Here is a 22,618-nt window from a genome sequence, read left to right as displayed (position 1 = left end):
TCAGGGGGGCAGCATTTTGGCCACTCGCCTTCAGTTCTGCTGTCCCCGGGCTGAGTTCCGGGGACCGCAGTCCTCGGCAGGAAACTGTGGCTGCCGTCCCTTTAAGGCAGGGGTGGGGAACATCCGGCCCGCGATGACCTTTTGTGCGGCACCCGGGGCACTGGGGCAGATTCCCGGTGGTTGCGGTGCTCGGGCAACCGCTCATCTTGTCTATTGCCGGCAGACAGCACTGGGGGTGGGACTTCCTCCCTCTGGCTCCTACATGCTCCCCGGTGAAATTGCAGCTAGAAGCAGAGTGATGGGGCAAGGGCCTGTAGTGTATAGTGCCGTGCATTCTGCCTCTCACCCTCCCGTTCTGTGCTCGGCTGCTCAGGTCTATCAGGTCTTTTCTTGGAGAGAAAAGAGGAGAATGAAGCCAGCCCTTGAGCTGAGCTGCTGCATCCATCACTTGTGCTGCACCTAATCTTACAGGACAACTAAGCAGCAGGTACTTATATCTGTGTGTGCGCTGTGTATACGGCGTGTGTGCGCTGTGTATACGGCGTGTGTGCGCTGTGTATACGGCGTGTGTGCGCTGTGTATACGGCGTGTGTGCGCTGTGTATACGGCGTGTGTGCGCTGTGTATACGGCGTGTGTGCGCTGTGTATACGGCGTGTGTGCGCTGTGTATACGGCGTGTGTGCGCTGTGTATACGGCGTGTGTGCGCTGTGTATACGGCGTGTGTGCGCTGTGTATACGGCGTGTGTGCGCTGTGTATACGGCGTGTGTGCGCTGTGTATACGGCGTGTGTGCGCTGTGTATACGGCGTGTGTGCGCTGTGTATACGGCGTACGTGTGTGCTGTGTATACGGCGTGCGTGTGTGTGCTGTGTATACGGCATGTGCTGTGTATACGGCGTGTGTGAGTGTGTGCTGTGTATACGGCGTGTGTGAGTGTGTGCTGTGTTTGTTGTGTTTGCCACTTAATAAAGTTTCATATTGTGAGGTTTATTGGTATATCTAATTCCTGGTGTGCACGTTTACCTGCAGAGCCTTTTTTCATCTCCTTATGTACTGTGTATACGGCATGTTGAGTGCTGTGTATGGCTTGTGTGTGTATCTCCTGTGCATGTGTCCTATATATATGGCCGGTGTAAAATATGACAACTGTGTGAAGGCTGTGTGCAGTATACGGCCAGTGTCAGAGCGGTGTGTGCAGTATACGGCCAGTGTCAGAGCGGTGTGTGCAGTATACGGCCAGTGTCAGAGCGGTGTATGTACAGTGTCTCCTGTGTGATATATATGATTTACCAATCTGCGCTCCAAACAAAGACAAACCTGGAAAGCCGTTGTGAGAAGCAAACATCATAGCGCACCAAAGAGAATCGGCTCCGGCCGCCACAGCAGGGGTATAGGGGAGAGTTAATTGTTTGACCAATTATAGCCGGGTCATTTTCAAGTTGATAATTTGGTGCGGCCCCTGAAGGTTGGTAGAATTTTCCAAATGGCCCCCAGCAGTAAAAAGGCTCCCCACCCCTGCTTTAAGACCACAGCGTCCTCCTGGTTTGAGCTTCATCTGTGGGCGGAGCTACCGCACGGCCTGCTCAGTCCCACAGATGAAGGAGGCGCAGTGTCAGCCAGCGACCTCCGGCGCTGTGTGGGCCCCCTCTCCTGCGTGACCGAGCGGTAAGTGCTACCCCCCTCGACCTGTATACTCCCTCCCAGCCACCCGGTTTATGGGCCCCAGTGAGCTGCATGGGCTTTCCCCAACCCCCAGGAGCTGCGTGTGCAGGCCCCCAGGAGCCGCGTGTGCGGGCCCCCAGGAGTAGCGTGTGCGGGCCCTTAGGAGCCGCGTGGGCGGGCCCCAAAAGCTGCGTGTGTGTCTATATGTGCAGCAGAGTTGTGTGTATGTATGTATGTATGCAGTAGAGCGGTGTGTGTCTGTATGTAGCAGAGTTGTGTGTGTCTGTATGTATGTAGCAGCTGCAGAGTTGTGTGTGTCTGTATGTATGTAGCAGAGTTGTTTGTGTCTGTATGTATGCATGTATGCAGCAGCTAGAGTTGTGTGTGTGTGTCTGTATGCAACAGCTGCAGAGTTGTGTGTGTCTGTATGTATGCAGCAGCTGCAGAGTTGTGTGTCTGTATGTATGCATGTATGCAGCAGCTACAGAGTTGTGTGTATCTATATGTATGTAGCAGCTGCAGAGTTGTGTGTCTGTATGTATGCTGCAGAGTTGTGTGTCTGTCTGTATGCAGTTGTGTGTGTCTGTATGCAGCAGTTATGTGTGTCTGTCTGTATGTATGCTGCAGAGTTGTCTGTCTGTATGTATGCTGCAGAGTTGTGTGTGTGTGTATGTGTGTCTGTATGTATGCAGCAGAGCTGTGTGTGTATGTATGCAGCAGAGCTGTGTGTGTGTGTGTATAATAGGCCTACATGTGTGTAAAAAGGTGAAAGTCTAGGACTAATAGCAGTAGTCTACAATTAGATCTTTGATTGTAGTTCCATGAAAAATAAATATTTTGGTGGTTTTCCAGATTTTTGAAAGTTTGTGGATTATCGACGGCCAACGGAGGGGGGCAGCAAATTTGACAACCGCCCCGGGCGGCAAAAGCAGTAGCTACGCCACTGCCACAGACTCCATTAATCAGTCAGACTCTAACCTTTACAACATGGGCGACCAAAGAGCTTTCTAAGGATGTCAGGGACAGGACCATAGACCTGCACAAGGCTGGAATGGAGAAGACCATAGACCTGCACAAGGCTGGAATGGAGAAGACCATAGACCTGCACAAGGCTGGAATGGAGAAGACCATAAACCTGCACAAGGCTGGAATGGGCTACAAAACCATAAGTAAGACGCTGAGTGAGAGGGAGAAACTGCTGGTGCAATAGTAAGAGAATGGAAGAAAAACAAAATGACATCGATCTGGGGCTCCATGCAAAATCTCTCCTCGTGGAGTCTCCAGGATCACGAGGAAGGTGAGAGATCAGCCTAAAACTACACGGGGGTAATTTGCTACTGATCTCAAGGCAGCTGGGACCGCTGTCACCAAGAAAACCATTGGTAACACATTACGTCGTAATGACTTAAAATCCTGCAGTGCCCGCAAAGTCCCACTGCTCAAGAAGATCCATGTGCAGCCGGCCCGTCCGAAGAAGGCCTGTGTGCAGCCGGCCTGTCTGAAGAAGGCCTGTTTGCAGCCGGCCCGTCCGAAGAAGGCCCGTGTGCAGCCGGCCCGTCCGAAGAAGGCCCGTGTGCAGCCGGCCCGTCCGAAGAAGCCCCGTGTGCAGCTGGCCCGTCCGAAGAAGGCCCGTGTGTGCAGCCGGCCCGCCCGAAGAAGGCCCGTGTGTGCAGCCGGCCCGTCCGAAGAAGGCCCGTGTGCAGCCGGCCCGTCCGAAGAAGGCCCGTGTGCAGCCGGCCCGTCCGAAGAAGGCCCGTGTGCAGCCGGCCCGTCCGAAGAAGGTCCGTGTGCAGCTTGCTCCACATCCTATGCAGAGACAAAGGCACCGCCCCACATCCTGTACAGAGACAAAGGCCCGCCCCACATCGTGTACAGATACAGACCCGCCTCCACATCCTGTACAGAGACAAAGGCCCACCCCCACATCCTGTACAGAGAAAAAGACCTGCCTCCACATCCTGTACAGAGACAGACCCACCGCTCCATGCTGTACAGAGACAAAGGCCCGCCCCACATCGTGTACAGATACAGACCCGCCTCCACATCCTGTACAGAGACAAAGGCCCGCCCCACATCGTGTACAGATACAGACCCGCCTCCACATCCTGTACAGAGACAAAGGCCCACCCCCACATCCTGTACAGAGAAAAAGACCTGCCTCCACATCCTATGCAGAGACAAAGGCACCGCCCCACATCCTGTACAGAGACAAAGGCCCGCCCCACATCGTGTACAGATACAGACCCGCCTCCACATCCTGTACAGAGACAAAGGCCCACCCCCACATCCTGTACAGAGAAAAAGACCTGCCTCCACATCCTGTACAGAGACAGACCCACCGCTCCATGCTGTACAGAGACAAAGGCCCGCCCCCACATCCTGTAGAGACAAAGATCCGCCCCCACATCCTGTACAGAGACAAAGGCCCGCCCCCACATCCTGTACAGACACAGACCTGCTCCCACATCCTGTATAGAGACAAAGACCCGCCTCCACACCCTGTACAAAGACAAAGGTCCGCCCCCACATCCTGTACAAAGACAAAGGCCCACCCCCACATCCTGTAGAGACAAAGATCCGCCCCCACATCCTGTACAGAGACAAAGACCCGCCCCCACATCCTGTACACAGACACGCCCCTATATCCTGTAGAGACAAAGACCCGCCCCAACATCCTGTACAGAGACAAAGGCCCACCCCCACATCCTGTACAGACACAGACCTGCCCCCACATCCTGTACAGAGACAAAGGCCCGTCCCAACATCCTGTACAAAGACAAAGGCCCACCCCCACATCTTGTAGAGACAAAGGTCTGCCTCCACATCCTGTAAAAAGACAAAGGTCCGCCTCCACATCTTGTACAGAGACAAAGGTCCGCCTCCACATCCTGCAAAGAGACAAAGGCCCGCCCTCACATCATGTACAGAGATAAAGGCCTGCCCCCACATCTTGTACAGAGAAACAGTCCTGCCTTCATATCCTGTACAAAGACAAAAGCCCGCCCCTACATCCTGTACAGAGACAAAGTGTTACGAACCGGCGCCGCCATAGCCGCAAGCAGCCTGCTGCGGTTCCTGTTCCGCCCAGGCGCCGGCTGCCGTTCTTGGCCATGCCTCGGGTCGTCCAGTTGGCTGTTCCTTCCACCACGCCTAAGTGTGGAGAGGCGGCTAGTGCGCATGCGTGCGCCGATTTACCCCAGCCAGAGTTTAAGCCCGGTGTTTTGCCTAGTGAGCATGCTCAGCCTGATTGTGTTATGTCTGAGACTAAGTCCTCAGTTCAGGCTACTGAGCATGCTCCCACAATTAACCCTAACAGCCTCTTTGCACAGGTACTTGGACTTCGTGCTGTGTCTAAGTTCTGGGATGTGCCTACTGAGCATGCTCAAACTGATAGTCTGCTTTCTGAGCCTGTTGCTCAGGCTACTGGGCATGCTCAGGCACTTAGTGCATCAGAGGCTAGGTCCGGTAAGGACCTCACTGAGCATGTCCGTGAGGTGGCAGGCCCTGATAGGGCAGAGGGTGTCAGGTGTCCTGATGACGTGGCAACTCCGGACTGGCTCGCAGAGGCCCGCCCCTATGATCTGGCACCTCAGTATTGGTCGTTAGACGATGACTGGTGAAGTGTTTGGGGCGTGGCTGCCATGAGGTCATCAATGACGTGGCGGTTCCGGATAGGTCGCATGTGACGTCACTGATGACACGGCACTCTGCTATTGGACCTTGGTGGTTCCACCCTGGGTTTGGGGCGGACCCAGGTTATAAAAGGGGCTGGAGACAACATGGAGGGGCGCAGTCTTCACTTTTGCTCAGTCAGAGCACACCTCCATGTTAGAGCCTCATTGCGGCATAAGCCTATGTTGGGAAGCGGTAGGTAGGGTTAGGCGAACGGTGCCTGTCACGCCAAGATTCATGGCTCGGCACATCAGGGTCAGGCGCCGTGCTTCCCTCCTGCCGTTTCACTCTTGCTATAGCAGCCCAGTGGCGTTAACTGGGCTGCGGCTGCTGCGCCACCTGTCCGATTGTGCCCCCTACGCACACGGACAACGCACCTGCTGCGCTACCTGTCCGATTGTGCCTCCTATGCACACGGACAACGCACCTGTTGCGCCACCTGTCCGATTGTGTCCCCTACGCACACGGACAACGCACCTGCTGCGCCACCTGTCCGGTTGTGCCACCTACGCGCACGGACAGCGTACCCCAGGACCCCTGTGGAGTTAACAGGGTGTTTCTTATCCTCCTCGGCTTCCCGGTCAACGCTACTGGTGTACCCATCTGGCCTGACGTGTCCTACACACACGTGGCCAGTCGAGAGGTGGCCAGAAACACTAATCGGAGGACCGCTCGGCCTGACGTGTCCTACACACGTGGCCGACAGGGCGCTTTCGTGGCGGTCTTCCGGTCAACGCTACCTGGTTACCACCCGGCCTGACGTGTTTCCTGCACACGTGGTTGGTGTAGCGCTAGGTGCACCAAAACGCTAATCGGGTTGTCGTCCGGTCTGACGTGTCCCAACACACGTGACCGGTTCCCAGAGTTCCTGGGTTATCTCAGAGCCATCCAGCTCTATAGTCTCCGCCTAACCCTCAGGTGCCAGCAGCTCCTTTGTCATCTGGAGCACGGTGGGCCCCGACTGGCGATTAGGATATATACCCCCTGGTCCTAATCTGCCGGTTCCCCCGTAACACAAAGGCCCACCCCTAGATCCTGTACAATGAATACAACTCACATACACAGCATCAAAGAAAGAGATTGGGGAGGGAGATCTCCTATATTACACAGCACTGAGCCCAAGTGTGCAAACCAGACGTGGTGGGACTAAGGCATTAACGCAAACAACTACAGCAGCCTCTGCCCAAAAGACCTGATTACCAAAATATATAGAGTTATCCCTTTTTACCTTGTGATGTCACCGTCCGCTGCTCCTCCATCATCACCTCCTCGAACCGCTCCTTGTGTCCTTCCAGATACTCCCACTCCTCCATGGAGAGAAAGACAGCGACGTCCTGACACCTTATAGGAACCTGACAACAACGACACCGACATCACCCAGAATCCTCCAGTGCTTCCTGTATAATGTCCCAGCAGTCACCTCTCCCCTCATCACCCAGAATCCTCCAGTGCTTCCTGTATAATGTCCCAGCAGTCACCTCTCTCCTCATCACCCTTAATCCTCCAGTGCTTCCTGTATAATGTCCCAGCAGTCACCTCTCCCCTCATCACCCAGAATCCTCCAGTGCTTCCTGTATAATGTCCCAGCAGTCACCTCTCCCCTCATCACCCAGAATCCTCCAGTGCTTCCTGTATAATGTCCCAGCAGTCACCTCTCCGCTCATCACCCAGAATCCTCCAGTGCTTCCTGTATAATGTCCCAGCAGTCACCTTTCCGCTCATCACCCAGAATCCTCCAGTGCTTCCTGTATAATGTCCCAGCAGTCACCTCTCCCCTCATCACCCAGAATCCTCCAGTGCCTCCTGTATAATGTCCCAGCAGTCACCTCTCCCCTCATCACCCAGAATCCTCCAGTGCTTCCTGTATAATATCCCAGCAGTCACCTCTCCCCTCATCACCCAGAATCCTCCAGTGCTTCCTGTATAATGTCCCAGCAGTCACCTCTCCCCTCATCACCCAGAATCCTCCAGTGCTTCCTGTATAATGTCCCAGCAGTCACCTCTCCCCTCGTCACCCAGAATCCTCCAGTGCTTCCTGTATAATGTCCCAGCAGTCACCTCTCCCCTCATCACCCAGAATCCTCCAGTGCTTCCTGTATAATGTCCCAGCAGTCACCTCTCCCCTCATCACCCAGAATCCTCCAGTGCCTCCTGTATAATGTCCCAGCAGTCACCTCTCCGGTCATCACCCAGAATCCTCCTGCTTCCTGTATAATGTCCCAGCAGTCACCTCTCCCCTCATCACCCAGAATCCTCCAGTGCCTCCTGTATAATGTTCCCAGCAGTCACCTCTCCCCTCATCACCCAGAATCCTCCAGAGCCTCCTGTATAATGTCCCAGCAGTCACCTCTCCGGTCATCACCCAGAATCCTCCAGTGCTTCCTGTATAATGTCCCAGTAATCACCTCTCCCCTCATCCCCCAGAATCCTCCAGTGCCTCCTGTATAATGTCCCAGCAGTCACCTCTCCCCTCATCACCCAGAATCCTCCAGTGCTTCCTGTATAATGTCCCAGCAGTCACCTCTCCCCTCATCACCCAGAATCCTCCAGTGCTTCCTGTATAATGTCCCAGCAGTCACCTCTCCCCTCATCACCCAGAATCCTCCAGTGCTTCCTGTATAATATCCCAGCAGTCACCTCTCCCCTCATCACCCAGAATCCTCCAGTGCTTCCTGTATAATGTCCCAGCAGTCACCTCTCCCCTCATCACCCAGAATCCTCCAGTGCTTCCTGTATAATGTCCCAGCAGTCACCTCTCCGGTCATCACCCAGAATCCTCCAGTGCTTCCTGTATAATGTCCCAGCAGTCAACTCTCCGCTCATCACCCAGAATCCTCCAGTGCTTCCTGTATAATGTCCCTGCAGTCACCTCTCCGCTCATCACCCAGAATCCTCCAGTGCTTCCTGTATAATGTCCCAGCAGTCACCTCTCCGCTCATCACCCAGAATCCTCCAGTGCTTCCTGTATAATATCCCAGCAGTCACCTCTCCCCTCATCACCCAGAATCCTCCAGTGCCTCCTATATAATGTCCCAGCAGTCACCTCTCCCCTCATCACCCAGAATCCTCCAGTGCTTCCTGTATAATTTCCCAGCAGTCACCTCTCCCCTCATCACCCAGAATCCTCCAGTGCTTCCTGTATAATGTCCCAGCAGTCACCTCTCCCCTCATCACCCAGAATCCTCCAGTGCCTCCTGTATAATGTCCCAGCAGTCACCTCTCCCCTCATCACCCAGAATCCTCCAGTGCTTCCTGTATAATATCCCAGCAGTCACCTCTCCCCTCATCACCCAGAATCCTCCAGTGCTTCCTGTATAATGTCCCAGCAGTCACCTCTCCCATCATCACCCAGAATCCTCCAGTGCCTCCTGTATAATGTCCCAGCAGTCACCTCTCCCCTCATCACCCAGAATTCTCCAGTGCTTCCTGTATAATGTCCCAGCAGTCACCTCTCCCATCATCACCCAGAATCCTCCAGTGCCTCCTGTATAATGTCCCAGCAGTCACCTCTCCCCTCATCACCCAGAATCCTCCAGTGCTTCCTGTATAATGTCCCAGCAGTCACCTCTCCCATCATCACCCAGAATCCTCCAGTGCCTCCTGTATAATGTCCCAGCAGTCACCTCTCCCCTCATCACCCAGAATCCTCCAGTGCTTCCTGTATAATGTCCCAGCAGTCACCTCTCCCATCATCACCCAGAATCCTCCAGTGCCTCCTGTATAATGTCCCAGCAGTCACCTCTCCCCTCATCACCCAGAATCCTCCAGTGCTTCCTGTATAATGTCCCAGCAGTCACCTCTCCCATCATCACCCAGAATCCTCCAGTGCCTCCTGTATAATGTCCCAGCAGTCACCTCTCCCCTCATCACCCAGAATCCTCCAGTGCTTCCTGTATAATATCCCAGCAGTCACCTCTCCCCTCATCACCCAGAATCCTCCAGTGCTTCCTGTATAATGTCCCAGCAGTCACCTCTCCCATCATCACCCAGAATCCTCCAGTGCCTCCTGTATAATGTCCCAGCAGTCACCTCTCCCCTCATCACCCAGAATCCTCCAGTGCTTCCTGTATAATGTCCCAGCAGTCACCTCTCCCATCATCACCCAGAATCCTCCAGTGCCTCCTGTATAATGTCCCAGCAGTCACCTCTCCCCTCATCACCCAGAATCCTCCAGTGCTTCCTGTATAATGTCCCAGCAGTCACCTCTTCGCTTATCACCCAGAATCCTCCAGTGCTTCCTGTATAATGTCCCAGCAGTCACCTCTCCCCTCATCACCCAGAATCCTCCAGTGCTCCCTGTATAATGTCCCAGCAGTCACCTCTTCGCTTATCACCCAGAATCCTCCAGTGCCTCCTGTATAATGTCCCAGCAGTCACCTCTCCCCTCATCACCCAGAATCCTCCAGTGCTTCCTGTATAATGTCCCAGCAGTCACCTCTCCCCTCATCACCCAGATTCCTCCAGTGCTTCCTGAATAATGTCCCAGCAGTCACCTCTCCGCTCATCACCCAGAATCCTCCAGTGCTTCCTGTATAATGTCCCAGCAGTCACCTCTCCCCTCATCACCCAGAATCCTCCAGTGCTTCCTGTATAATGTCCCAGCAGTCACCTCTCCCCTCATCACCCAGATTCCTCCAGTGCTTCCTGAATAATGTCCCAGCAGTCACCTCTCCGCTCATCACCCAGAATCCTCCAGTGCTTCCTGTATAATGTCCCAGCAGTCACCTCTCCGCTCATCACCCAGAATCCTCCAGTGCTTCCTGTATAATGTCCCAGCAGTCACCTCTCCCCTCATCACCCAGAATCCTCCAGGGCTTCCTGTATAATGTCCCAGCAGTCACCTCTCCCCTCATCACCCAGAATCCTCCAGTGCTTCCTGTATAATGTCCCAGCAGTCACCTCTCCGGTCAGCAGCTCAATCATCTTGTTGCTGAGCTCTAGGATCTTCTTCTTGCTCCTCTCATGTATCAGGGAAGGGGCTGTGATGGGGCTCAGGCTCCGCCCTCCTGACTCCTGGAGATGGATGATGGGAGTTAAACAGTCCCCCGGTGTCTTCCTCACTATTGTGTAATCCTTTGAATGAAGACAAGTAGAAAATCACTAAATCCCAGATCTATAATGAAATATTGGTGAAAATCCTGATAGAAATGTGGAGGAGTTACCTCTCCGCTCAGCAGGGAGATGATCTCCAGGGAAAGGGTTATTAATCTTCTGCTGATCTCATTCTCGTCCATCCTGGGGGGATCATTCAGGAGAAGGGTGAAAACTGGATCAGCTGCAGGGATCTCGTCCTGCCGGGGTCTCTGTGAATAAAGAGAAGATGTTAACTAAAATTATATTTTAACTACAGGATATGGTTGATGATATAAGGATGTAAAAGGTGTATAATGAGGGGGACGGGAGGCAGTGAAAGGTTCAATCATACTGAATAAATGAAAATCATCAAGATTTCCTACAGGCAGCTCTTGTGTAATCACCAAGCAATGACGTCCAGATGTGCTTGATGGAGACAAGTCCAAAGACACCGTAGACACGGGAGTAGAGTCCGGAGATGCTGCAGCCAGAAGAGTCGAGTCCGGAGACGCTGCAGCCATGGGAGTCCAGTCCGGAGACGCTGCAGCCATGGGAGTAGAGTCCGGAGACGCTGCAGCCATGGGAGTAGAGTCCGGAGATGCTGCAGCCATGGGAGTAGAGTCTGGAGATGCTGCAGCCATGGGAGACAAGCCCAGAGATGCTGCAGCCATGGGAGTCGAGTCCGGAGATGCTGCAGCCATGGGAGTCGAGTCCGGAGATGCTGCAGCCGTGGGAGTAGAGTCCGGAGATGCTGCAGCCATGGGAGTCGGGTCCGGAGATGCTGCAGCCATGGGAGTAGAGTCCGGAGATGCTGCAGCCAGGGGAGTCGAGTCCGGAGATGCTGCACCCATGGGAGACAAGTCCAGAGATGCTGCAGCCATGGGAGTCGAGTCCGGAGATGCTGCAGCCCTATGAGTAGGTTTAGGCCACACAGACTACTCACATTAGTACCAGAACATAAGGCCGGGGGTTTGCTCCTGAGACAATTTATAGTGGCCGTAACACCGATTCTACCATGAGCTGCTGTTCACCAAACTCCTGGGAGATGGACCAAAGAGGTCTATTTATGGTTTTGCCATCTACCAGCTCCAGCTATCATAGTATTCAAGAGAAAAATGGGTCTCCTTGCATAAAAGGATAGCATCTATTGCAGTCTTACTCTGCACCACAGAGATTATGGTGCGGGGGGAATAATGTACGGCAGTCAGACCCCTCTTGTCTTCATTCCAGGTGCACTAACAGCTCGCTGATACATTGATGAAATTGTGGAACAAGGAGTACGGTGATTTATTCCAAGTTTCAGCAGCAGATCCTGACGATTTGTACATTCAGCTGCAAAACCTTCCTCGGACCATTAATAACGTCAGTGTGATGCTAGTCACTACTTACGGGTAGTACAATTGGTAGAGTAGTCAGGAAAAAGCCAGGGTCTGGAAACAGGAGGACACAGGGAGTACACAGAGGAGTAGTCAGGTCACGATCCGAGGATCAGAATTCCGGGAAGTCACAAAATGGATTCAGGGAGTAAAAAGAGACGTGGTCAGGTAATGGTCCCAGGTCAAAAGCCAGGCGGTCGTGAAAGGAACAGGGAGCAGGCAGAGAGGAGTCAAACCACAGTCCAAAGTCATGACACAAAGATCAGAACATGCAGGAACACAGGCCTACAGCACAACTACAGAACCAGATAGTACGACTGGCAAGGTTCTGGGAGATCATGCTCCATAAAGCAGAGCAATTACCCAGAAAATAAAACACCTGGGCAATCAGCACCTAACAGAACAAGAATGAAAGCATGCGCTGTCAATCAAGCTGCCAGCCCAGGAAAACACAACAGAGCATCTCCCGGTTGTGCAAGATGCTTTACACAGAAGAATCGTGACAGTCAGTGATCGCAGCCGAGGTTGTAAGAGTCGGGATTTCTGCTTGAGGCTCAGACTCCATATGAATTGACTTTCCCTTCTTGTATTGAATATATATGAGTATTGTATGATGGTCAATGGTAAAGTAGAGGCGTAAAGGAGATATTTTTCACTTAAGTTATTAGCTTCAGTCACATGAAACCTGGAATGTAAGCTCCGGTATTGATTGGCCATGACAAGTGACAAGTTTTTTTGTGAACAATCAAGGAGACGGGTGGGATGGCTGTTCACATATCTCCACCCTGGGGTGTGGTCCAGCAGGTAAAAGCCTCTGGAATCATTTAGGTGATCTGTGTTTGAAGGTAGCAGTTCCTCCAGCGCTAGCTCTCAGTAGTGATGGGCAGTCCGGCTCTTTTTGGTGATCCGGTTCCCATGGCTCCGCTCACCAAAAAGAGCCAGCTCATTCGGATCGTTCTTGGCTCCTTATTAAATATGTGTTCACCCCAGGTGAACACATATTTAAGATTATAGTAACGCCGCTGAAACCATGCCCACCCGCAGCTAAACCCCGCCCACTTACAAGGGACCAATTAGATTGTTGAGTGGGCGGGGTTTAGCCGTGGGTGGGGTTTCAGCGGCAAAAAGGGCCGTTTAGAGATTTTAGTGGCTCACACTGGGGATCCGGCTCCTGTCAGTCACAGCAGGGAGCCGGATCTTTGTGTCGGATCGTTCACGACCGACACATCACTAGCTCTCAGTGCAAAGTTAGTGAACCCCGATTCTGAGCAGGCAGAACCTGCAGATGTACAGACTGATCATTGTTTATTTTATGTTTTTACTTTATCTGGTTCGGTTTATGAAGCCTTGTGTAAACCTGCAGGAATCTGAAGGAGAAGCCTTCTTCTGTCCCTGACCCTGAGGACCCTGAGGAGCAACTAAGTGAGCCAATCTACCACAATGGCTATACAGAGTAGTGAGAGCGGAGGAGCGGGGACTGGTAAGTAGTGTCCTGAAGATGCCTCATATGTAAGGAGAATGGGGTCAGACCTCCGGGGGGAACAGGAGGATTAGTCAGGGGTCTTCTGTGCTTGTGAGGAGCATTCAGCACAGAAACCGTCCACTCCTCCTCCACCTCGAATAATCACAAGGGTTTGGTGAGGACTTACAACCAGATTTTACTACAAAATCCCAGTAAAAAAAGATTCTTTCTTATTATTCTTATCGGTTTTAATGATAAATCTGTAAAATTACAAAAACAGCGCTTTCTGCCATATAGGAATTTGTGGCTTAATTCAGTGGATACTGTTACGGGGGGACCGGCAGATTAGGACCAGGAGGTATATATCCTAATCGCCAGTCGGGGCCCACCGTGCTCCAGATGACAAAGGAGCTGCTGGCACCTGAGGGTTAGGCGGAGACTATAGACCTGGATGGCTCTGAGATAACCCAGGAACTCTGGGAACCGGTCACGTGTGTTGGGACACGTCAGACCGGACGACAACCCGATTAGCGTTTTGGTGCACCTAGCGCTACACCAACCACGTGTGCAGGAAACACGTCAGGCCAGGTGGTAACCAGGTAGCGTTGACCGGAAGACCGCCACAAAAGCACCCTGTCGGCCACGTGTGTAGGACACGTCAGGCCGAGCGGTCCTCCGATTAGCGTTTCTGGACACCTCTCGACTGGCCACGTGTGTGTAGGACACGTCAGGCCAGATGGGTACACCAGTAGCATTGACCGGGAAGCCGAGGAGGATAAGGAACACCCTGTTAACTCCACAGGGGTCCTGGGGTACACTGTCCGTGCGCGTAGGGGGCACAACCGGACAGGTGGCGCAGCAGGTGCGTTGTCCGTGTGCGTAGGGGGCACAATCGGACAGGTGGCACAGCAGGTGCGTTGTCCGTGTGCGTAGGGGGCACAATCGGACAGGTGGCGCAGCAGGTGCGTTGTCCGTGTGCGAAGGGGGCACAATCGGACAGGAAGCACAGCAGCCGCAACCCAGTTAACGCCACTGGGCTGCTATAGCAAGACTGGAACGGCAGGAGGGAAGCACGGCGCCTGACCCTGATGTGCCGAGCCACGAATCTTGGCGTGACAGGCACCGTTCGCCTAACCCTACCTACCGCTTCCCAACATAGGCTTATGCCGCAATGAGGCTATAACATGGAGGTGTGCTCTGACTGAGCAAAAGTGAAGACTGCGCACCTCCATGTTGTCTCCAGCTCCTTTTATAACCTGGGTCCGCCCCAAACCCAGGGTGGAACCACCAAGGTCCAATAGCAGAGTGCCATGTCATCAGTGACGTCACATGCGACCTATCCGGAACCGCCACATCATTGATGACCTCATGGCAGCCACGCCCCAAACACTTCACCAGTCATCGTCTGACGACCAATACTGAGGTGCCAGATCATAGGGGCGGGCCTCTGCGAGCCAGTCCGGAGTTGCCACGTCATCAGGACACCTGACACCCTCTGCCCTATCAGGGCCTGCCACCTCACGGACATGCTCAGTGAGGTCCTTACCGGACCTAGCCTCTGGTGCACTAAGTGCCTGAGCATGCCCAGTAGCCTGAACTGAGGACTTAGTCTCAGACATAACACAATCAGGCTGAGCATGCTCACTGGGCAAAACACCGGGCTTAAACTCTGGCTGGGGTAAATCGGCGCACGCATGCGCACTAACCGCCTCTCCACACTTAGACGTGGTGGAAGGAACAGCCAACTGGACGACCCGAGGCACGGCCAAGAACGGCAGCCGGCACCTGGGCGCAACAGGAACCGCAGCAGGCTGCTTGCGGCTATGGCAGCGCCGGTTCGTAACAGATACGAAGCATTTTATGTGGATTTCTGAGCTACATTTATTTCTAAATCCGCTATAATATCGGAGTATGAGCCGATCATTAGATGCCGAGGGGTGGAAGGACGCGTGCGGGAAGGAGAATCTGCTCCTGTCAGACATTTGTGGGATCTACTTTCCAAGCACCATGAATGTCACAAAATAGAACATCCCCTTTAATCTTGGTTGTGGCCTTTGTGATTGGTTCAGTATGACAATATGACCCCAAGAACAAAAAAGTTTGCACACCCTGATGTAGCATCTCACCTGATAATAGGGGTGTTGAGACAATTCCCTTTACACTGGATCCAACAAAAAAACTGAGAAGTCCCAGCAAAATTACTGGCAGAGGATCGGTGCCAATCCACGGTGGTCCGCAATATGGCGAGAAAGTATTTGTGCGTCAGTACACAAGACAATATTAAGAGTGCGACCGACACCGAGAACACGAATTACACAGAGAAAACCTAGAATAAGAAAACAATAGATCCATCAAGTACAGAAGAAATATCCCACGTCCTGTGTATGAGGCCGGGGTCATCCACATTAGCGACTCCATCGAGGTCTGAAGCCCATGAAAATGGTGTTCAGGCTCCGGCGCTGACAGGGAAAGTGGCCGCAGAGATGAAGATGGGATTGCTGCGCTCGATGGACATCATCTTCAGCTGCATCTGCCTATTTCAGGCGGGCACCAAAAATACAGTCCACCATAAACAGGTGCTCAACTCAAAGAGGTGGACACGTTGGAAAATTAAGTCCGATAGCGCACACGATGACACGATTGAGCGTGATTTAGCCAACGATGTAGGGATCAGAGGTAATGTGAACTTGGGAAGACTAGCGCTAGCTTTGTGTTTTTAGTATCTTCCTTGCTGGAGGGGGGGGGGAGGGAAGGCCTGTTCTTATCAGCGCTATGTGGGGGGAGGGGGGAGGCCTGTTCTTATCAGCGCTATGTGACTCCATTTGGGGGGAGGAGGTCAGCCTGTTCTTATCAGCGCTATGTGACTCCATTTGGGGGGAGGGGGTCAGCCTGTTCTTATCAGCGCTGTGTGACTCCATGTGGGGGGGGGGGTTTCGACCTGTTCTTATCAGTGCTATGTGACTCCATCTGGGAGGGGGGGGGGGGGGTCGGCCTGTTCTCATCAGCACTATGTGGGGGGGAGGTGGGAGGAGGCCTGTTCTTATCAGCGCTATGTGACTCCATTTGGGGGGAGGGGGTCAGCCTGTTCTTATCAGCACAATGTGGTGGGGAGGGGGGAGGAGGCCTGTCCTTATCAGCGCTATGTGACTCCATTTGGGGGGAGGGGGTCAGCCTGTTCTTATCAGCGCTGTGTGACTCCATGTGGGGGGGGGGGGTCGACCTGTTCTTATCAGCGCTATGTGACTCCATCTGGGAGGTGGGGGGGGTCAGCCTGTTCTCATCAGTGCTATGTGACTCCATCCGGGGGTTGCGTGATTCGGTCTTGCCGTTACTTGACCTGCACAGGTGAATATAGGAAAGTAGGAAACACTGCAGTAAATCTTTGCTTCTTCTCAGAGACCCGAGCAGACGACTTGATTCTGCCGGCATGAGAGGATGGATACTGCCGGAGAGGAGCGCGGACAGAGGCTGGAGGCTCCTACCATGGACTCTCTGGGGTCTGTCTGGTGGGAGCTGAAATCTGCCTCTCGGATTGTCAGATGGACGCCCAGATTGAAGTCATAAATGCACTGATGATGGATCATGTCTGAAGCGCTGTGGAATTAATGGCGCTGTATAAGTGCATAAAATAGAGGATGAAGAGCGCAGAAGCCAGTTAACCCAGCCTGGCAGGAGGTCACAGGCCATGCACCACCTCAGTCATCTTACAACCAATCCTCTAATGTTTGGTGAAATATTTCATAACTCGCCCCTAACGGCTGAAGCTGCGGAATTCAGTGATATGGATGATGGCGCCTCTCGCAGGTTCCTCCAGGTCTGCACTGGTCCCAAGCGAAAGTCACTGGTTGGAATCGAGGAGAAGCCATCAAGGAAATTTCTCAAGAAAAGAGAACAGCCTCATCCAGCTCATCGATAGCCAAACTGCCTCATGTGAGGCCATGACAGGTGGAAGAATAAGAAATGCCGTCCGTCCGTCCATTCACAAGACAAGAGGTGACGTCCAGGCAAAATATCTGTCACAAGCAGCTCATCACAAAATCTATCAGTTCTGGTGATATCCGGCATTGGAGGCGGCTCATCACAAGGTCTATCAGTTCTGGTGACACCCGACAGTGGAGTCGCTCATCACAAGGTCTATCAGTTCTGGTGACACCTGACAGTGGAGTCGCTCATCACAAGGTCTTTCAGTTCTGGAGACACCCGGCAGTGGAGGCGGCTCATCACAAGGTCTTTCAGTTCTGGAGACACCCGGCAGTGGAGGTGGTTCATCACAAGGTCTATCAGTTCTGGTGACACCCGGCAGTGGAGGTGGTTCATCACAAGGTCTATCAGTTCTAGTGACACACGGCAGTGGAGGCGGCTCATCACAAGGGCTATCAGTTCTGGTGACACCCGGCAGTGGAGGTGCTCATCACAAGGTCTATCAGTTCTGGTGACACCCGGCAGTGGAGGCGGCTCATCACAAGGTCTATCAGTTCTAGTGACACCCGGCAGTGGAGGCGGCTCATCACAAGGTCTATCAGTTCTGGTGATATCCGGCAGTGGAGGCGGCACATCACAAGGTCTATCAGTTCTGGTGATATCCGGCAGTGGAGGCGGCTCATCACAAGGTCTATCGGTTCTGGTGACACCCGGCAGTGGAGTCGCTCATCACAAGGTCTATCAGTTCTGGAGACACCAAGCAGTGGAGATGGCTCATCACAAGGTCTATCAGTTCTGGTGACACCAAGCAGTGGAGATGGCTCATCACAAGGTCTATCAGTTCTGGTGACACCCGACAGTCGAGTCGCTCATCACAAGGTCTATCAGTTCTGGAGACACCCGGCAGTGGAGGCGGCTCATCACAAGGTCTATCAGTCCTGGTGACACCAAGCAGTGGAGGCGGCTCATCACAAGGTCTATCAGTTCTGGTGCCACCCGGCAGTGGAGGCGGCTCATCACAAGGTCTATGACCTTATGTCCTATGACCTTATGTTCTATGACCTTATGTTATGTCCACGCCAGTGGAGGCGGCTCATCACAAGGTCTATCAGTTCTGGTGACACCCGGCAGTGGAGTCGCTCATCACAAGGTCTATCAATTCTGGTGACACCCGGCAGTGGAGGCGCTCATCACAAGGTCTATCAGTTCTGGTGACACCCGGAAGTGGAGGAGGCTCATCACAAGGTCTATCAGTTCTGGTGACACCCGGCAGTGGAGGTGCTCATCACAAGGTCTATCAGTTCTGGTGACACCAAGCAGTGGAGGCGGCTCATCACAAGGTCTATCAGTTCTGGTGCCACCCGGCAGTGGAGGCGGCTCATCACAAGGTCTATGACCTTATGTCCTATGACCTTATGTTCTATGACCTTATGTTATGTCCACGCCAGTGGAGGCGGCTCATCACAAGGTCTATCAGTTCTGGTGACACCCGGCAGTGGAGTCACTCATCACAAGGTCTATCAATTCTGGTGACACCCGGCAGTGGAGGCGGCTCATCACAAGGTCTATCAGTTCTGGTGACACCCGGAAGTGGAGGAGGCTCATCACAAGGTCTATCAGTTCTGGTGACACCCGGCAGTGGAGGCGGCTCATCACAAGGTCTATCAGTTCTGGAGACACCCGGCAGTGGAGGTGCTCATCACAATGTCTATCAGTTCTGGTGACACCCGGCAGTGGAGGCGGCTCATCACAAGGTCTATCAGTTATGGAGACACCCGGCAGTAGAGGTGCTCATCACAAGGTCTATCAGTTCTGGTGACACCCGACAGTGGAGTCGCTCATCACAAGGTCTATCAGTTCTAGTGACACCCAGCAGTGGAGGCGGCTCATCACAAGGTCTATCAGTTCTAGTGACACACGGCAGTGGAGGCGGTTCATCACAAGGTCTATCAGTTCTTGTGACACCCGGCAGTGGAGGTGGCTCATCACAAGGTCTATCAGTTCTAGTGACACCCGGCAGTGGAGTCGCTCATCACAAGGTCTATCAGTTCTTGGTGACACACGGCAGTGGAGGCGGCTCATCACAAGGTCTATGACCTTATGTCCTATGACCTTATGTTATGTCCACGCCAGTGGAGGCGGCTCATCATAAGGTCTATCAGTTCTGGTGACACCCGGCAGTGGAGGCGGCTCATCACAAGGTCTATCAGTTCTGGTGACACCCGGCAGTGGAGTCGCTCATCACAAGGTCTATCAATTCTGGTGACACCCGGCAGTGGAGGCGGCTCATCACAAGGTCTATCAGTTCTGGTGACACCCGGCAGTTGAGGCGGCTCATCACAAGGTCTATCAGTTCTGGTGACACCCGGAAGTGGAGGAGGCTCATCACAAGGTCTATCAGTTCTGGTGACACCCGGCAGTGGAGTCGCTCATAACAAGGTCTATCAATTCTGGTGACACCCGGCAGTGGAGGCGGCTCATCACAAGGTCTATCAGTTCTGGTGACCCCCGGCAGTGGAGTCGCTCATCACAAGGTCTATCAGTTCTGGTGACCCACGGCAGTGGAGGAGGCTCATCACAAGGTCTATCAGTTCTGGTGACACCCGGCAGTGGAGGCGGTTCATAACAAGGTCTATCAGTTCTGGTGACCCCCGGCAGTGGAGTCGCTCATCACAAGGTCTATCAGTTCTGGTGACCCCCGGCAGTGGAGTCGCTCATCACAAGGTCTATCAGTTCTGGTGACAACCGGCAGTGGAGGCGGCTCATCACAAGGTCTATCAGTTCTGGTGACAACCGGCAGTGGAGGCGGCTCGTCTGCTTCATATGAGATCACAGATGTCCATGAAGAGCAACGCGCGTTACACAAGTCTGGAATGGTGGCCCGAAAAAGGTGAAGAAGCCGCGACTGCAATATCATCATAAGCGTCGGCTTGAGATTACAAGGAAGAATGAAAAGTAGACGAAAAACGAGTGATTTGGAGCGATAAGATGAAAGTCAATAGACGGGTCTGATGAGGGAAATGGGTCTAGAAGAAACAACAGAAAAGAGACGAACAGATCAGGAAACGGAAGGAAGTGTCAGATTCGGTGGAGGAAGCCTGAAGATACAGGGTGCTCACAGCCAAAAGTGTTGGATACTTGACCAGGATGGGTGGGCTCAGTCCTGAGCTGTATAATAATATTCATTCAACATACAGACACACATCAGCAACACTGTCCCCATTGGGGCTCACAATCTAAACTCCCTATCACTATGTTTTTGGAGTGTGGGAGGAAAGCCACGAAAACACGGGGAGAACATACAATCTCCTTGCACATGTTGTACTTAGTGCTACTGCTAACCACTGAGCCATCACAAGACCGCCGTGCTAACCACTGAGCCACCGTGCTGTCCATATGGAAGTGTCCAACAGGACAAGTCTGATGACCGCAGGTGTCAAAAGAGGCCACCGGGCTGAGAGCTGCCGAGCTGAGGGATGCAGCACAGAATGTTAGGCAACGTTCACACTTGCGTCTTTTCACATCAGTCATAATCCCTTTTTTGACGGCTGTGACTGATGCGTCGGAAACTGATGGGACGGATCCTCACCACCCCCATCATCAACGCACACACCCCAGCACTAGAGCCCCCATCATCACCCCACACACCCCAGCACTAGAGCCCCCATCATCACCGCACACCCCGGCACTACCACCCCCATCATCACCGCACACACCCCAGCACTACCGCCCCCATCATCACCGCACACACCCCAGCACTACCGCCCCCATCATCACTGCACACCCCAGCACTAGAGCCCCCATCATCACCGCACACACCCCAGCACTACCGCCCCCATCATCACCGCACACACCCCAGCACTAGAGCCCCCATCATCACCGCACACACCCCAGCACTAGAGCCCCCATCATCACCGCACACACCCCAGCACTAGAGCCCCCATCATCACCGCACACACCCCAGCACTAGAGCCCCCATCATCACCGCACACACCCCAGCACTAGAGCCCCCATCATCACCGCACACACCCCAGCACTAGAGCCCCCATCATCACCGCACACACCCCAGCACTACCGCACCCATCATCACCGCACACACCCTAGCACTAGAGCCCCCATCATCACCGCACACACCCCAGCACTAGAGCCCCCATCATCACCGCACACACCCCAGCACTAGAGCCCCCATCATCACCGCACACACCCCAGCACTAGAGCCCCCATCATCACCGCACACACCCCAGCACTAGAGCCCCCATCATCACCGCACACACCCCAGCACTAGAGCCCCCATCATCACCGCACACACCCCAGCACTAGAGCCCCCATCATCACCGCACACACCCCAGCACTAGAGCCCCCATCATCACCGCACACACCCCAGCACTTAGAGCCCCCATCATCATCGCACACACCCCAGCACTACCGCCCCCATCATCACCGCACACACCCCAGCACTAGAGCCCCCATCATCACCGCACACACCCCAGCACTAGAGCCCCCATCATCACCGCACACACCCCAGCAATAGAGCCCCCATCATCACTGCACACACCCCAGCACTACCAACACTACCGCCCCCATCATCACCGCACACCCCAGCACTACCGCCCCCATCATCACCGCACACACCCCGGCACTAGAGCCCCCATCATCACCGCACACACCCCAGCACTAGAGCCCCCATCATCACTGCACACACCCCAGCACTAGAGCCCCCATCATCACCGCACACACCCCAGCACTACCGCCCCCATCATCACCGCACACACCCCAGCACTACCGCCCCCATCATCACCGCACACACCCCAGCACTACCGCCCCCATCATCACCGCACACACCCCAGCACTACCGCCCCCATCATCACTGCACACACCCCAGCACTACCGCCCCCATCATCACTGCACACACCCCAGCACTACCGCCTCCATCATCACCGCACACACCGACACTACCGCCCCCATCATCACCGCACACACCCCAGCACTACCGCCCCCATCATCACCGCACACACCCCAGCACTACCGCCCCCATCATCACTGCACACACCCCGGCACTACCGCCTCCATTATCACCGCACACACCCCAGCACTAGAGCCCCCATCATCACCGCACACCCCGGCACTACCGCCCCCATCATCACCGCACACACCCCGGCACTACCGCCCCCATCATCACTGCACACACCCCAGCACTACCGCCCCCATCATCACCGCACACACCCCGGCACTACCGCCTCCATCATCACCGCACACACCCCGGCACTATCGCTCCCATCATCACCGCACACCCCGGCACTACCGCCCCCATCATCACCGCACACCCCGGCACTACCGCTCCCATCATCACCGCACACACCCCAGCACTAGAGCCCCCATCATCACCGCACACACCCCAGCACTAGAGCCCCCATCATCACCGCACACACCCCAGCACTACCGCCCCCATCAT

The 22,618-nt window shown here is 54.0% G+C and overlaps 1 pseudogene; it reads right to left on the bottom strand.

Moving 5' to 3' along the window:
* The window catches only part of LOC142264960 (uncharacterized), a 43,170-nt pseudogene that overhangs the window by 4,292 nt on the left and 16,260 nt on the right, over positions 1 to 22,618 (bottom strand).

Source organism: Anomaloglossus baeobatrachus, chromosome 1 (assembly GCF_048569485.1).
Source record: "Anomaloglossus baeobatrachus isolate aAnoBae1 chromosome 1, aAnoBae1.hap1, whole genome shotgun sequence".
Classification (NCBI taxonomy): domain Eukaryota; kingdom Metazoa; phylum Chordata; class Amphibia; order Anura; family Aromobatidae; genus Anomaloglossus; species Anomaloglossus baeobatrachus.
The sequence above is the reverse complement of the archived record's forward strand: the minus strand, read 5'-3'. Positions and strand labels throughout refer to the sequence as shown.